Below are 14,566 nucleotides of genomic sequence, written 5' to 3'. Positions count from 1 at the left end.
GGTAAAGGGAATAATGAAGCCGTCCCATCATATGGCAGGACAAAAGATAGTAGTGACATCAAAATCAGGGCCTATCCTTCTCGTTTGCAATTATATACTGAGTGTTTAGCATAGCATTTGACCCCTCATCAGTATTCAATAAGAAGATGTGTGTTGAATGACTTAGGGATGAATTGATGAATGAAAAAAGTTAATATGGTAGAAAATGTGTTTTATCCTTGTATTTTCGTGTGTTGACTTCTGTATTTCAAGACCCAGCACTGTAACTGACACATGAATATAAGCAATAAAATTTGTTGAAAGAATGAATGAGTCCCCACTATTCTAACAATAATTTTAAGACCAACACAGACCCCATATCTGCCAGAGGTATCCAGAGGTGAAAGCCTGGATCTCAGCTAGTGGTAGAGCTGACAGAATTTATCTAGTTTTAATAATTTACAGCTCATCCCATTACATTTAGGCATAGTACCTACATGAGCCATACAATTAAATGTTGACTGAAAAACAATGCACAACCTAGAAGTTGAGAATTATGTTTTATGTGGAGGACATACTGAGGACTTAAGTCAGGAGACAGCCTCTCAGATAGCTCTGAGGGACTGTTCTGAAGAGCTAAGGGAGGGCACAGGGTATTTAGAGGTTCTTGCAAAAAAAAAAAAAACCAGGTAGTTGGAACATCAAAAGATTACTGTTAATTAAAGAAACTAGACATCTTAAGTTAATAAATGTAGCACTTTTCTATATATGGTGAGATGCAAGAATCTGGTCTCCTGGAAATCAGTCCCTTGATTTGCACTTTAATTATCTAGGGCCAGTATCCTGTTTTCTCCATCCTGAATCCCCTCAGGGTGAGGCTTTGGGTGTGGCTTCAGTGGCTGATGGCCTGATGGCTATAACATCCTGTGTTACCGATAAGGCTGGCTACATTCTTTGTCTACATAAACGACTTGAATATGGATAGTAAATCTGTGGATTTGCAAAACGTAATTCTTGGAGCATTTTTATAAGGACAAAGTGAAGGGCAATTTCAGAATCACTAGCGGCTAAAATTGCTATTTATACTTTTCCACTGGTAGGTAGTAATCTGCTGTTGCTGTCTTCAGTATTCCCAAGGGATAACAAAAGCCAGTTAATTCAAGAAAGAAATGTAAAATTTAGCACAATGCAGCTTCCACAAAACCAAACACACAAACACACACCCAACTCTCTCAGATATGAAGTAGTAATCTAAAATAGAATCCTGGAACTCATTGCAAAACAAGAGCAAATGTACTCATATTGGATAATTTTATTCTATTAATGTTTGATACATATATGTATTTATTATTAAAATTCAAAGTTGCTATATGGAGAAATAGTTTTGTACCAATAGTGGCTTTGTATGTGTTTATCAATAATGTATGAGATTGCCTCCTATGCTCCTTTTCCTTTATTGGGGGGGGAGGGGGTGTGTCACGCTACGTCAAGGTCGGGAGTCGAACCCGTCACGACTGTCCCTGAGGGGTTTTCCCAGGTCCCCACTTCGGGCCGGTGGGGGTGGCCAGGGGCAGCCGAAGACGTGCGTGCGTGCGTGGGAGCGTGCGTGCGTGAGAGCGTGCGAGTCCACGGGGCGGATCACGCGTGCCGGGAGTGTTTCAGCCCGGCCCCCGGCTCATTGTGGTCGCCTCACGCGGGCCCGAGTTCGCAGCAGCGCCGTAGGCCCCGGGCCTGTGACCGCAAAGAGGGAGCCGGGGGCCGGATGGGAGCGCGGCGGCGGCAGCTGAGGCCCAGGCCAGGCCCCCTCCCCTCAGCCTCCCGTCTGCCCCGCCCCCGGCGGCGGCGCCGCGCCCCTCCCCCAACCGCCAGACTAGCGCGGTGCGGGGGCCGCGGCGCGAAGACTTGGGGGAGAAGCTGGAGCTGAGGCTGGAGTCGCTCTTGGGGACCGAGCCCGCTGTCTACCCGTGGCCGCTGCCGGTCTACGTAAGTGCCGCCCGTCCCCTCCTCCCATACCCCCGCTCCTCTTCCCCCACGGCGCGCGCTGAGCCCACTGAGAAACGGAGCGACTCGAGTCGCCAGACCCTCTTTGGAGCCCCCCTTCCCGCCCCGCCGTGGTTCTCCGCGGCAGTTTCCAGCCCCCGCGCGCAGGGTGGGCAGAGGGGAGCCGGCGCCGGCCGGGGGGCACAGACTCGGCCGCGGGGACCCCGCGCTTCCGAGGGGCGCCCGAGCCGGTCTGCGGTTGGCTCTGCAGGACTGGGGACCCCGGTCCCCCCGGGCCTGGAATGTCGGCGGGCTTGCCCTTCTGTACTTTAGGATGTGACATGTAGGGTTTCTTTTTCCTGGTAGTTTATTCTTAGCGCTGTCAACGTGCTTAGTTTTAAAAAAAATTTTTTTTTTTCAGGGCACCCTTTCCTCCCTCTCTCCAGTTTTTTTGTGTTTCTGTTTTGTTTTGTTTTAGTTAGGCATTTTGTCCCTCTGATCTTGAGTGGGTGGGCTGGCAGGACACTTGGAGAGGAGGCGTTCTGTCCCCTGATCTTGAGTGGCCTTTGGAAAATGTCAGGCCAGACGGAAATTTACGCAGGCGTCCTGTGATTCCAGAAATGCAGGGTGTCCGGCTAGGTGGGCGCCCGGCCTCTCGTCCCCCGTGGCGGCGTGGTGCGCGTGTTCCTTGTCTCAGGGTTTACGCTTGAGCCCCGCAGCCCACCTTCCGGAGGGAAAGCGCAGCGGGCGCCTTGGGCCGGCGCCTTTGCGGCCCCCTTTCGTGCGCTCGGTTTGCGGGGGACCGTCCTCCAGGCGACCCGGCCCTCGCGCGGGCTCCGTGTGTGTCAGTTTGTGGAAAGTGTGTCACGGCCGGGGTCGGGGTCGGGACGCTGGGACCGCCTGGGAGCTGATGTTGACTCCCGGGCCCCAGTTCTCCGCAGTTATCTGAGGTCCGAGGGTTTCCAGCCCGCCACCGCGCACTGGCGCTTTCTATTTTTGCCCTAACTATGCCTGTAGGCGCGGCTGAGCCTGGGCTCTGGCGTTTCTGGTTGGGTAACTCTGGGTGGCCCTGGTGGGTGGCCTGAGAGTGGGCAGGGCGGGGAGACATCCCAGGGGAGGGAAACTGAAAGTGGGGAGAACCTTCAGAAGTCCAGCTGATCCACTTGCCTCGCCTCCCCGCCCCTCTTACTGCACTTGTCATGGACGGGTTGGCTGGCCGGCGCAGTTTTCAAAATGTAATCATTTGTTTATCCTTAGTAGCCGTGAAGCATAGTTCACTTGTAGTGCACAGTTGTAGGAGTTTTGACAGATGATCGCCATCAGGCGGCAGAGCAATCCTGTCTTGCCATTTGCTGCCCTTTGGTGCCAGCGCGCCTCTAGCTTCTTGGCCGCTAATCTGTCTGTCCCTAAGGTTTGGGCTTTTCCAGAAAGCCAGATAAAGGGAACAACAGCATGTAGCTTTTTGATTCTGGCTGCTTTAGCTCAGCAAAACCTATGCGAGATTCATCCCGGGTTTGTTTTTTGTTGTTGTTGTTTTAAACATTGATTTAGCTAGTTATTTACTTGGCTGTGCCGGGTCTTAGTTGCGGCACATGAGATCTTCATTGGCACCTGAAGTATGTTTTCGTTGAAGTGTGCGGGATCTAGTTCCCTGAGCAGGGATGGACCCCGGGCCCCCCGCTTTGGGAGCGCGGAGTCTTAGCCACTGGACGACCAGGGAAGTCCGTCATCCCCGTTATTGCGGGTATGAGAAGCCACTCCTTTTTCTGGCTGTGTTGTATTCATGTTCCTTTTGTCCATTCACCTGCGGGTGGCAGGACTTGTGGGCTGTTTCCAGTTTTGAGGGGATCAGGAATAAAGCTGCTGTAAACATCCCAGGGCAGGTTTCCATGTGAACTTGGGTTTGTACCTCACTTGAGAAAATACTCAGGAGTGGGACTGGGATCTGTGCTAAGTGTATGTTTAACAACCGTTCTGCATCTTAGAAATTGGTATTTTTGAGTGTTGGAAGAGTGTAGAAATGCATTGTGACCCAGCACCCAGGCACTTGAAACGAAGTTGAAAGTTTATCTGGAGATGGTCACATTGTCCCCGTCTCTGTCTTTTATTCGAGGCAGAGCAAGGCCATAGATTTGTAACCCTTGTAAGGAAGGCCTCGTGTGTCCAGGCCCTGGCAGGACCTGGCTTTCTAGTGGTGGGCGGTTCTGGAGTGGAGAGAGCATCTTTCCCTTGCTGGCTGGACCTCGCTTGGCAGGGTGCGGGGTGTGCTGCCTGCCTGGCCGAGCGCTCTTTCTTCCGGTCAGCAGCTGTTCCTGGTGTGTCTGTCCTACTACCAGGCAGGCGGTCAGGGGCCCTAGTGAAGTGCTCAGTGAGCCGCAGCCTTCCCAAAGCTTTGCGGGTAATGTCTGCTACCCTCCCATTTCCCTGCTGAGGAATTTTGCTTTCTCTTGGGAAGTGAGGGGGCAGTACTTTATAAGAGTTCATATTTTGTGATGACTCGATGCTGAATACGTTAAGAAAATGGGCTCTCTCCAGAAGCTTAACTTTTTAGAAGGTCAGATTACTCATGTGACCGCATGTTTGAAATGAGTGAGCTTGTTTGTTCATTGATTCATTCATTCTGCAAGCATCTCGTGGATATTTAGAGTGAGTGTTCCAGGGGGCGCGGAGGACAGTAGACAGTATTCTTTTTTTTTTTTGATTTTTGAATTTCATTTAATTTATTTTTTTATACAGCACGTTCTTATTAGTCATCAGTTTTATACACATCAGTGTATACATGTCAATCCGACTCGCCCAGTTCAGCACACCACCATCCCCCCCCCGGCCCCCCCATGGCTTTCCCCACTTGGTGTCCATACGTTTGTTCTCTACATCTGTGTCTCAACTTCTGCCCTGCAAACCGGTTCATCTGTATCATTTTTCTAGGTTCCACATACATGCGTTAACGTACGATACTTGTTTTACTCTTCTGACTTACTTCACTCTGTATGACAGTCTCTAGATCCGTCCACGTCTCAACAATTGACTCAATTTCGTTCCTTTTTATGGCTGAGTAATATTCCATTGTGTATATGTACCACGACTTCTTTATCTATTCACGTGTCAATGAGCATTTAGGTTGCTTCCATGACCTGGCTATTGTAAATAGTGCCGCAGTGAACATTGGGGTGCGTGTGTCTTTTTGAATTATGGTTTTCTCTGGGTATATGCCCAGTAGTGGGATTGTTGGATCATATGGTAATTCTATTTTTGGTTTTTTAAGGAACCTCCATACTGTTCTCCATAGTGGCTGTATCAATTTACATTCCCACCAGCAGTGCAAGAGAGTTACCTTTTCTCCACGTCCTCACCAGCATTTGTTGTTTGTAGATTTTCTGATGATGCCCATTCTTAGTGGTGTGAGGTGATAACTCATTGTAGTTTTGATTTGCATTTCTCTAATAACTGGTGATGTTGAGCAGATTTTCACGTGCTTCTTGGCCATCTGTATGTATTCTTTAGAGAAATGGTTATTTAGGTCTTCTGCCCATTTTTGGATTGGGTTGTTTGTTTCTTTTGTATTGAGTTGCGTGATCTGTTTATATATTTTGGAGATTAATCCTTTGTCCGTTGATTCGTTTGCAAATATTTTCTCCCATTCTGTGGGTGACAGTATTCTTATTCTCAAAACTTATGAACTAAGGACGGTAGGTGATCTATAAACACAGAAGTTTAGCTGAGGTGTAGTGCCCTGTGTATGGGATCAGCTGAGGTCCCAGAGAGTGGGGCTGCCAGATTTGCCCTGGGGGAGGTATGAGTGGCTTCTCTGAGGAGGGGGCACCCGCAGGAGGAAGTGCAAACAGCCACAACTGCCTGTACGTGGAAATGTCCAGCCTCCAAGATGGGCTTTTGCCCAATTGACAAATAGGAGGGCGGGGTGCAGGACGAGTTTTGTTCTTTCTGTGACTGAGAGTTCCCAGATATCTACTTATAGCTCATGGTGGCATTTCTAAAGCAGGATGGTCCTTCTTTTGGTGGGAAAACCGGGTCTCAGCTCAGGAGGAAGCAGGTGGTATCTTCGGCTGCCTGATGGCAGGGCAGGAGCCAGCGAGGGCGTGCAGTGGTCCTTCCCCTCCGTGACTCACTGAGGCTGTGGGCGTGGAGCGGCCCCAGCGTGAGTGTCCCCGCCTGCTTCTGGCTTCCTCCTGAGACCCCACGAGTCTCTGATGAATACCCGCTGAGCAGTCACTCCCTTCACTCCACAGTGGGTAGTAGCTGAAGTGGGCGGCTGAGTGAGCCATCCCTCCCCCTGACTCAGAAAACATTTTCTGATCTGACCTCTGCTGGTGTGAGTCCTGCCTAATCTGAGCTCAGGTGGAAGGCAGGTTAACCCTTTGAGGACTTTCCATGGGTGAAGTAGCCTCTTTAAAGAGGAAGGGATCACCGGGAAAAGCCTGGTATTCCGTATGCACGTGGCTGTTAGCTTTCATACTTTGGTCCCTAACATCCAAATGCCGCCTGTATGCTCTGTTACTGGTGGGAGGAGACAGAGGCAGACAGCCAGCCCTTTGGATATTCACTAGGCAGGAGGCTGCTGGGAGCTGCAGGGGACCTGCCCCCAGCCTACCTTTAGGAGCTGCGTCCTTTTTTCCTTAATTAAATTAAACTTTTTATTTTGAGATTATCGTAGATTCTTGCACAGCCATCAGAAATTGGTCGGACACATCCCACGTTCTCTTTACTCAGTTTCTCCCAATGGTGGCATCTTACAAAGCTACGCACCGATGTAATGATTTCATTGGCATTGATACAACCAAGATACAGAGTGTTTGGTGTCCTTTTTGGATTCGGGGAGCTGTAGGGTGGGATTGGCTGTGTCTGCGCATCCCTGGGTCCCGGGCCTGGCACACGTCTCCCAGGAAGCCCCTCTCCTCCCTCTTTCTTTCTGCCATATCCTCCTCTCGTGGTCCTGGCACTCTTCCCCAGTGCGTGCGCCTTCTCTCCCTGGCTGTGGGATGACAGTCCTGTTTCCTTCCTCCCACTCAGGGTGCTGCCTGGAGGCCTCTTTGGCATCTTCTCTGTCCCCTCAAGCTGTCCCTGCCGTTCCCACCAGCCGGGTCTCCTGCCATGCTCGTGGCGTCGAGCGGTCCCAAGGGTGTTAACAGAGGACGTGCCGGGTGCCTGTCCACGGTCCTCCGCAGCTCACGCATGGCTCTGTACTGCCTGCCTCACCGCCCGCCTTTCTTGTTCCTTCCCAGACTCTCTCTCTCCACCCACAGCCACTGTCGCGGTGCCTAGCCCGGGGCTCTGTTCCTAGGCACCCCTGTTTCAGACCGGGCCCTCTTCCTGTCCAGGGTGCCTGGCAGGGCTGCCGAGTCACAGGTTCCCGTGAGCTGCAGTTGGGAGTTCGGAGGCTGTGTACTTCACTGAGTATTGACCTTGGATGACGATGCCTCCTCATCTCTGAGGGGCTTCCGTTTGAATCCCCTCAGTCATGGGGTGCGCGGCCGATATCGGGAAAGCGCATCAGACTCACAACAGGTGCATGGGCAGCCGGTGTGTGAGAGAGGTACCTCTGAGAACGCTGGTCCTTTAAAAACCTGACGCATCTTTTCCTGGGTGGGGAAGGGGTCTCTGCAGGCTGTGTGCCCCGGGGGTCGGGGGGGGGAGGGGGGAAGGGACCACCACGGGGTGGTGCCCACAGGGAAGGCGGGAGTCATGGGGCTTGGGGCGGGGAGCTCTAGGGAAGGATTTGCACGTCCCGTGGTGGTGGTGGCTCACGTTTCCCCTGGTGTGCAGGTGGCTCCCTGGCGTCTGCTCTGTGCTCACCCTGCAGGCTGAGTGACGCTCCCACCAGGGAGCAGGTGCTGGGGCCGCAGGACACGCTGGGCCCACACCTGGTCTGGGACAGACACCAGATGAAGGGGCGGGAGAAGGGGAGGAGGAGCCGTGCTGGGTCTTGTGGGTTTTGTGTCTTTTTAAATAACAGCTTTGTCGAGATAGCATTCTCACACCACAGAACTCACCCATATGACGTGTACAATTTAATGGCTTTTACTATATTCACAGAGCTGTGCAGCCTTCACCTCTAATTCCAGAACATTCCATCAGTGCAAAGGGCCGGCAGTCCCATGCCCCAGCCCCTGACACACTGTGTCTGTGGATCTGCCTGTTCTGGACGTTTCCCATCAATGGAATCACACACTGTGTGTTCTTCTGTGTCTGGCTTCTCTCACTGAGCATCGTGTTCTCAGGGTCCGTCCACGTTGTTGTGAGTGTCAGGGCTTCACCCCTTTGCATAGCTGAGTGATGCTCCCATGTGCGTGGCCCAGGTTGTGGGGTCTTGAGGCCCCTGGAGAGGTGTTTGTTTGGCTTGGTCCTGGGGTGGGGTGACGCCAGTTACACTGGTACGGTGCTAACAGGATCCCTTGCTGGAGTGGGAGACAGTTGGAAGGCTGGGAGTGCGGCTCGCCTTGGCCTTTGAGACTGCTGGGTGGAGGCCGTGCTGCCGCTTGTTGCTCGGGGAGCGCGGGCGAGTCCCTCTCCAGCCGTGCCCCCTTGGAAGGGCTTCCTCCATCCCTGGGCTTTCCCTCCCTTGCCGTCACGGCCTCGGCCTCAGGCCGGACTGCTCTGTGGCAGTAAAGCATTTTCTTTGGTGAGGGCGAGAAAAGTTCTGGTGGTGAACTTTTGGTCGTCGCGTTCCCCCATCCCACCGGGGTCACTCCATGACGGCCCCTTCACGCACACGCCCAGCGTCAGGCACTCAGCACTTGCAGCGGCTCCTTGGGTGGCTGGGCGGCCTCTTACAGGTGGGCTAGCTTGGATTGAAGCAACTGAAATGGTCTTGTCACCCCTGGAGCCCCCGTGGTGCCCCGTCCTCCTGTGGACACACCCACGCCCGTCCTGCAGAAGGACGGCTGCCCAGACAGCAGGACGTCCCAGCCGGTCCTGGCTCTGTGCAGACTGTCTTCCGTGAGCTGCAGACCCAGGCGTGGAGCTCAGGCTCAGGGTCAGGGTCAGGTCTGGAAATGCTCCCGCAGGTGGGGCGGTAGGTGAGGGGGCACACGAGCCACACGCGTGCCCTTGTGGTAGCCAGGTGACGAGTCAGAAGGAGGAGGTGAGGTATGTTTTCATAGCATTGTACGTAACCGAGTATAGCCCAGACACGACGTTTTCAACGTGCCATTTAAAGCATTACCAAAGGGCAGTTTTACTTTGTGCGTGCGCGCGCACTCTGTCTTAGAAATCCGCTTGCATCTTGTGCTCACTGGAGTGGCACCAGCGCGCACCATTGCCCCTCGTCCGGGTGGCCAGGGGCCGCTGTGGGCACAGTGAGGCTCTAGACCTCTCTCCCTCGTGGTGGCTCCTTCCTTGGACCCTGATCTTCGGGGCCCCTGTGTGCACAGCGGGTCCCACCCGCCCTGGTCAGGGCCACGGGTCCACCGTGTCCTGTACCGTGTCTGTGGCCCGGGAGCCACGGGCCCGCTCCCTCTTCTCTCTTCCTTCTCCAGCTGGACTTTGGCCTCATGGGGTCCCGGCAGCCCCTTCCTGTTTTCCCAAGTTGACTGCTCTTGCAGTGCCAGTCTCACGGGCAGGGTTTTGCGACGTGGCTCAGTCCTGAGACCAGCCTGGTTTGTCAGCCTGGCCCTGTGGGGAGCGGGCCGGTGCGCAGTGGGAGGAGAGCCTCCTTCCTGGCTCTCTCCTTTGCATCACTTTACCAGGTGGTTCCCATCCTTGGCCTGCCTTGTCCTCAGGTACAGTCTTGGGACCAGGCAACACCCCCTTGCTGGGGGCCTGCGGACATCCGGCTGACTGTGGACGAGACCTGTGTGATGCTCCACAGCCAGTCTCTCTGCCACCCCCACCCCTGTGTGAAATGCACTCATTTTCAAGTGAAAACCTGTTCACTTCTTGAGTACTCAGGCCCACCGCAGGCGCTGGCCCTTCCCCTCCCCCTTCACCCCCTGCTCCCTCTCCCTCTCCCCGGCGAGTGGCTGCTCCCCAGCGGGGCTGCAGGCTGAGAGATGCTCCCCAGCGGGGCCGCAGGCTGAGAGGTGAGGCTGAGCGCCTTCGCTGGGCCTCGGGACCCTCTGCTCACCTGCTTGGCTTGCCTCCCAGATGGAGAGACTTCTGTGGATTTTCCACTCCTCCAGACAGATCTCTGCTCTCAAAGCCCGGCCACTGGGAGAGGCAGAGAGACAGCCAGCGGACCACCCACCATGTTCCATCTCCCCTGCCTTTGATTCCTCCCGCTGTGCTTCTCCACTTTGGGAAGCAGTGCATGCATCCCACCCTGGCCGCTCTGTCCCACTTGCCTTGGCCCCCACCCCAGGGCTCTGGAGGTGTGCAGAGCCTCGGGGAAGAAGGCAGTGACCCCCAGCCCGCAGGCAGTGCCCCCTGCAGCCTGCTGGGGAGTGGGGACCACGGGCAGAGTCCCAGGGTGCTACCCCTCGGCACCTGCTGGACACTCGTGCCCTCAGCAGACAGTGATAGAGCAAGAGTCCTTGCTTGCTTCAGGCTGGTGGTTCTCTGAGCGGGGCCCTGGGCCAGCAGCCTCCCCACCAGCCGGAACTGGTTAGGAATGCGGGTTCCTGGGGTCTAGACCTGCTGATTCTGAAACTTTGCGGGTGGGCCCCAGAACTGCACTCTGACTAGGGATTCTGATGCTCGTCCCGGTGTGATGCCCCTGCCTCGGAGGCCCCCTGGGTCCCGGCGTCTTCCTGCTGCAAGTGGGAAGAGGAGGACGGAGTCCACGTCTTGTCTCCTCCCTAGTCTCTGCCCCCTGCCTCTCGCCGGGTCCTCCAGGGACGATGTCTCCAGATGTCGTGCCCCTGTCACCATGAACCAGCCTGCGTGCTCAGGGGCGGGCTGTGCCCTGGCAGCGAGCACCCAGGAGGCCTCCTGTCCAGGCTCCTCACACCGGGCGCAGGGCCTGCGGGGACGAGCAGGGGCAGAGCCAGACCTGCGGGTGTCTGGGTGGAGTTCCTGTTCCCACACCTGTCCTCACGGTCAAGGAGGAGGCAGGGGCCTGCCGAGTGGGACAGCCAGGCTCCCCAGCCCTGTGGGCGGTTCCCGCCCTCACCTGAGCTGGGCAGGGGAGGGGAGCAGACGGGAAGGGCTTGGTGGTGGCTCAGGCCTGATGACAGCCCCCGGCTTGCGCACAGCGTGCTTTTTCAGGCGGAAATGGTTGTGCTTATTGCAGCTGTTTTCCCAGGACCCCGGAGTGAGGCCACCGGGGTGAGCAGCATTCCGCTAAGCCTCTGTGTGGCTTCCTGCGGAGGCTCTGAGGCTGTCAGAAGAGCCTGGGTTAGTCAGTGACTCAGCAAGCAGCCAGCAGCGGGCCGGGTCTGTGGCTGGGAAGGGGAGGCCGGGCGTCCTGTGCAGCAAGACCAGGGCTGGCCTCAAACCCCGGAGTTCCAAGGCTCCCCCGGGGGAAGAGGTGTGGGTGCTCCTAAGCGCGGGCTTCCTCAGGGCTGTTCTCAGTCGGACGTTTCTGGGTCAGCTTCTGGCATCGCTCTGTTCTGAAGACCTGTGAAGCAGAAGAAGAGGCCACAGCCGAGAAGCTGTGAGAGCTTCTGAATCATCGATGGTGATCAGGGCATCTTAAATCATACGACTCAGGATGGTCGCTGGAAGCTGGCCAGTTCCTAAAGCAGCATCCTGAGACTGTAGGAGGCACATCGTAAACTGTTTCCTTCCTTTCGTTCTGGTTTTAAAGCTTGGGAAAGCTTGAGTTCATCTCATCACGGATGAGACCACATTCCAGGCCCCTGTCTTCCCAGGTCTGTGTGATGCGGCCTGAGATGCGGTGGCTCGGCCAGGGCTGCGGCCCACGTGCCATGAAGGTCCCTGCCGCCCCTGCAGGAGGAGCATCTCTGGGGCATGTCCAGCCTCCTGAGGGGGCCGAGGGAGGGAGCGCAGTTCGAGCCGGCACGGGGCTGCCACGCAGCGCATGCTCAGGCATACGTGTGTGCTCACGGGGTCCTTTCAGAGCGCGCATGCTGTTTTGTAACTCCACAGTGGTGACCGGAATGAGACTCTTCTGGGTACTGTCACGTCCTCCCGTGGCTCTAAGACTTGTTCTTATGGGCCGTGCTCACAGGGTGTAAGGTATCGGCCTAAACGCAGACATGAATTTAGCAGCTTGAGACGACGCACACTGATGACTTCCCGTGGTTTCTGAGGGCCGGGATTCAGAGCAGGCGGGCCAGGGGATTCCGGCCGAGGGTCCCTCAGGAGGCTGCAGTAGGGGCTTCAGCCGTGGCTGCCCCATCCGAAGGCCGGACCGGGCGGGATGCCTGGCTTCCAGGAGGCCCCACCCGTGGCTCCTCTGCACGTGGGCCCCGCAGGGCTGCTGGGCCTCCTCAGTGCACGGGGGCCGGCTCCCCTCAGGAGGAGTGTGACGCGGGAGAGCATTGCTGGAAAGTTCTAGACCCTCCTCCTCATCCTGTGGCTACCTCAGCGCCTTGTACACTGTGCTGTGTGCGTTTGTCTCTGAGCAGACCCTGCGGGAAGTGTGGCGTCTTCTCTGCTTTCAGTGCCCAGGGAATTCAGGGCTGCTAGGGCTGTCTCTCTGGAATCACTGAATGTTGTGGACCAGGAACAGAGTCCGTCGGCCACATGAGTGTCTTAGATGCTCGGTATTTTCCTACTGAGGTGGAGGTGCTTTTAACACTGCCTCACATTTCCTCCTATAGATTGTGTTGTGGTTTTTTGTTTGTTTTTCGCCACGCCGTGCAGCTCGTGGGATCTTAGTTCCCCAACCAGGGACTGAACCTGGACCCTCGGCAGTGAAAGCACAGAGTCCTAACCACTGGACTGCCAGGGAAGTCCCTGTTGCTGTTGTTGATAGCTGTTTTGAGGTGTAATTCCCAGACTCTTCACCTCATCCACCTAAAGCGTGCCATTACCTGCTTTGTAGTGTATTCATTGAGTGCAGTCGTCACTACTACCAATTTTAGAACGTTCCATCACCCCAAGAGGAAACCCCATCCCCATTAGCATCCCTCCCATCCCCCTCCCCAGCCTCTGACAACCAGGAACCCACTCTCTGTGCACTTGCCTGTTCTGGACGTTTCCCATCGGTGGAATCACACACACTGTGAGTCCTCCGTCTGGCTTCTCTCACTGAGCATCATGTTCTCAGGGTCCATCCACGTTGTGGCGAGTGTCAGTGCTTCACTCTTTTTCGTGGATGGATAATATTTCAGTGTGTGGAGGGATACATTTGTTTATCCGTTCATCTGTTGATGGACATTTGGGTGGTTTCCACCTTTTGACGGTTGTGAATCACGCCTCTGTGAACACTAATGTTCGGGTTTTGGGTGTGTGTTTTTTTTTTCTGGCTGCCTTGGGTCTTCATTGCTATGTGCGGGCTTTCTCTAGTTGTGGTGAGTGGGCTCTAGTCTTTGTTGCAGTGTGCGGGCTTCTCGTTGCAGTGGCTTCTCTTGTTGCGGAGCACAGGCTCTAGGCACGCGGGCTTCAGTAGTTGCAGCACGTGGGCTCTGTAGTTGTGGCGCATGGGCTTCATTGCTCCGTGGCATCTTCCCGGACCAGGGCTCGAACCTGTGTCCCCTGCATTGGTAGGCAGATTCATAGCCACTGCCCCACCAGGGAAGACCAGTGTTCGGGGTTTTGTGCGGACGAATATTCTCATTTCTCTTGGGCAGACACCCAGGAGAGGAATTGCTGGGTCATTTGCTAACTGTTTAACCTTTGAGGAGCTGCCAGACTGTTTTCCAAACCCAGCTGTCCTCACTGTTTTCTGCCGTTTGCCAGGAGGCCTCGGGGCCGATTGTTCCCATCAGTGGTTCTTCCCCAGGGTTTCTGGGTCAGCAGTGGCGCTGAAGCTGCGGGTCGGTTCCCCCGTTTCGGGAACCACTGGTCTGCAGGGCTGTCCTGTGCTGGACCGAACGGATGGCACGTGCTCCATCTCCTGCTCCCGGCCTTGTCTAAGTAATATGAGTTCAATGGATATTTACTGCTCTGTCCTTGGTAAGTTGGAGGATATTATTAAGAATGATAGAAGATTGTTTTTTTTCTTTGCCTTAAAAAATAAGATTCTGGGCAGAAGGTCACATATACCGTAATTCTGTTTATAAACGTCCATAACGGGCAAATCCACAGAAACAGAGAGTGGATTAGTGTTGTCAGGGGCTGGGGAGGGGATTGGGGCGCGTCTGCTAATGGGGTGATGGGATGTTCTGGAACTAGATAGAGGGGATGGTTGCCCAGCTCTGAATGTATTAAAATGCACTGAAGTGTATACTTGAAGCGGGGGCCCATTCTGTGTGAATTATAGCTCAGTAGGGCTGCTGTTGCAAAGATGAGGCTTAGGACACAAAGGGTGTTTCTGGAGTTGTTTGACCTGTTAGGACCGCTGCACTGTGGGAGCCCCTGTCCTGGGACCCGTGCCCTGGCCCGTAGGGGTTCTGCCTGCGTTGCCGTCCTCCACTGTGAAGCGTGGAAATGGTGGCCTGGTCTGAGAGGGGCAGTCGCTGTCCCGGGGCAGGGCTGGCAGCTCTGGGCCTGACCATCTCACCTCCAGCTTCAGCCCGTGCTCTTCGGGGGCCCTCCTCTCGCTGTGCATCCTCTTTGAGGCCCCTCCTCACCGCGATAGGAACCT

General features: G+C 55.1%; 1 protein-coding gene across 1 annotated transcript in view; it reads left to right on the top strand.

The window, feature by feature from the left end:
- The first annotated feature begins 1,575 nt into the window (after positions 1–1,575).
- LOC116760879 (centrosomal protein of 78 kDa-like) overlaps positions 1,576–14,566 on the top strand; it is a 50,905-nt gene continuing 37,914 nt past the window's right edge. The window contains exon 1 of the mRNA XM_032646384.1: positions 1,576–1,962. The gene's annotated coding sequence lies outside the window, so the exon portion shown is untranslated. The remainder of the gene's footprint in view (positions 1,963–14,566) is intronic.

Source organism: Phocoena sinus, chromosome 10 (genome assembly GCF_008692025.1).
Source record: "Phocoena sinus isolate mPhoSin1 chromosome 10, mPhoSin1.pri, whole genome shotgun sequence".
NCBI classification, from domain to species: Eukaryota; Metazoa; Chordata; class Mammalia; order Artiodactyla; family Phocoenidae; genus Phocoena; species Phocoena sinus.
The sequence above is the reverse complement of the archived record's forward strand: the minus strand, read 5'-3'. Positions and strand labels throughout refer to the sequence as shown.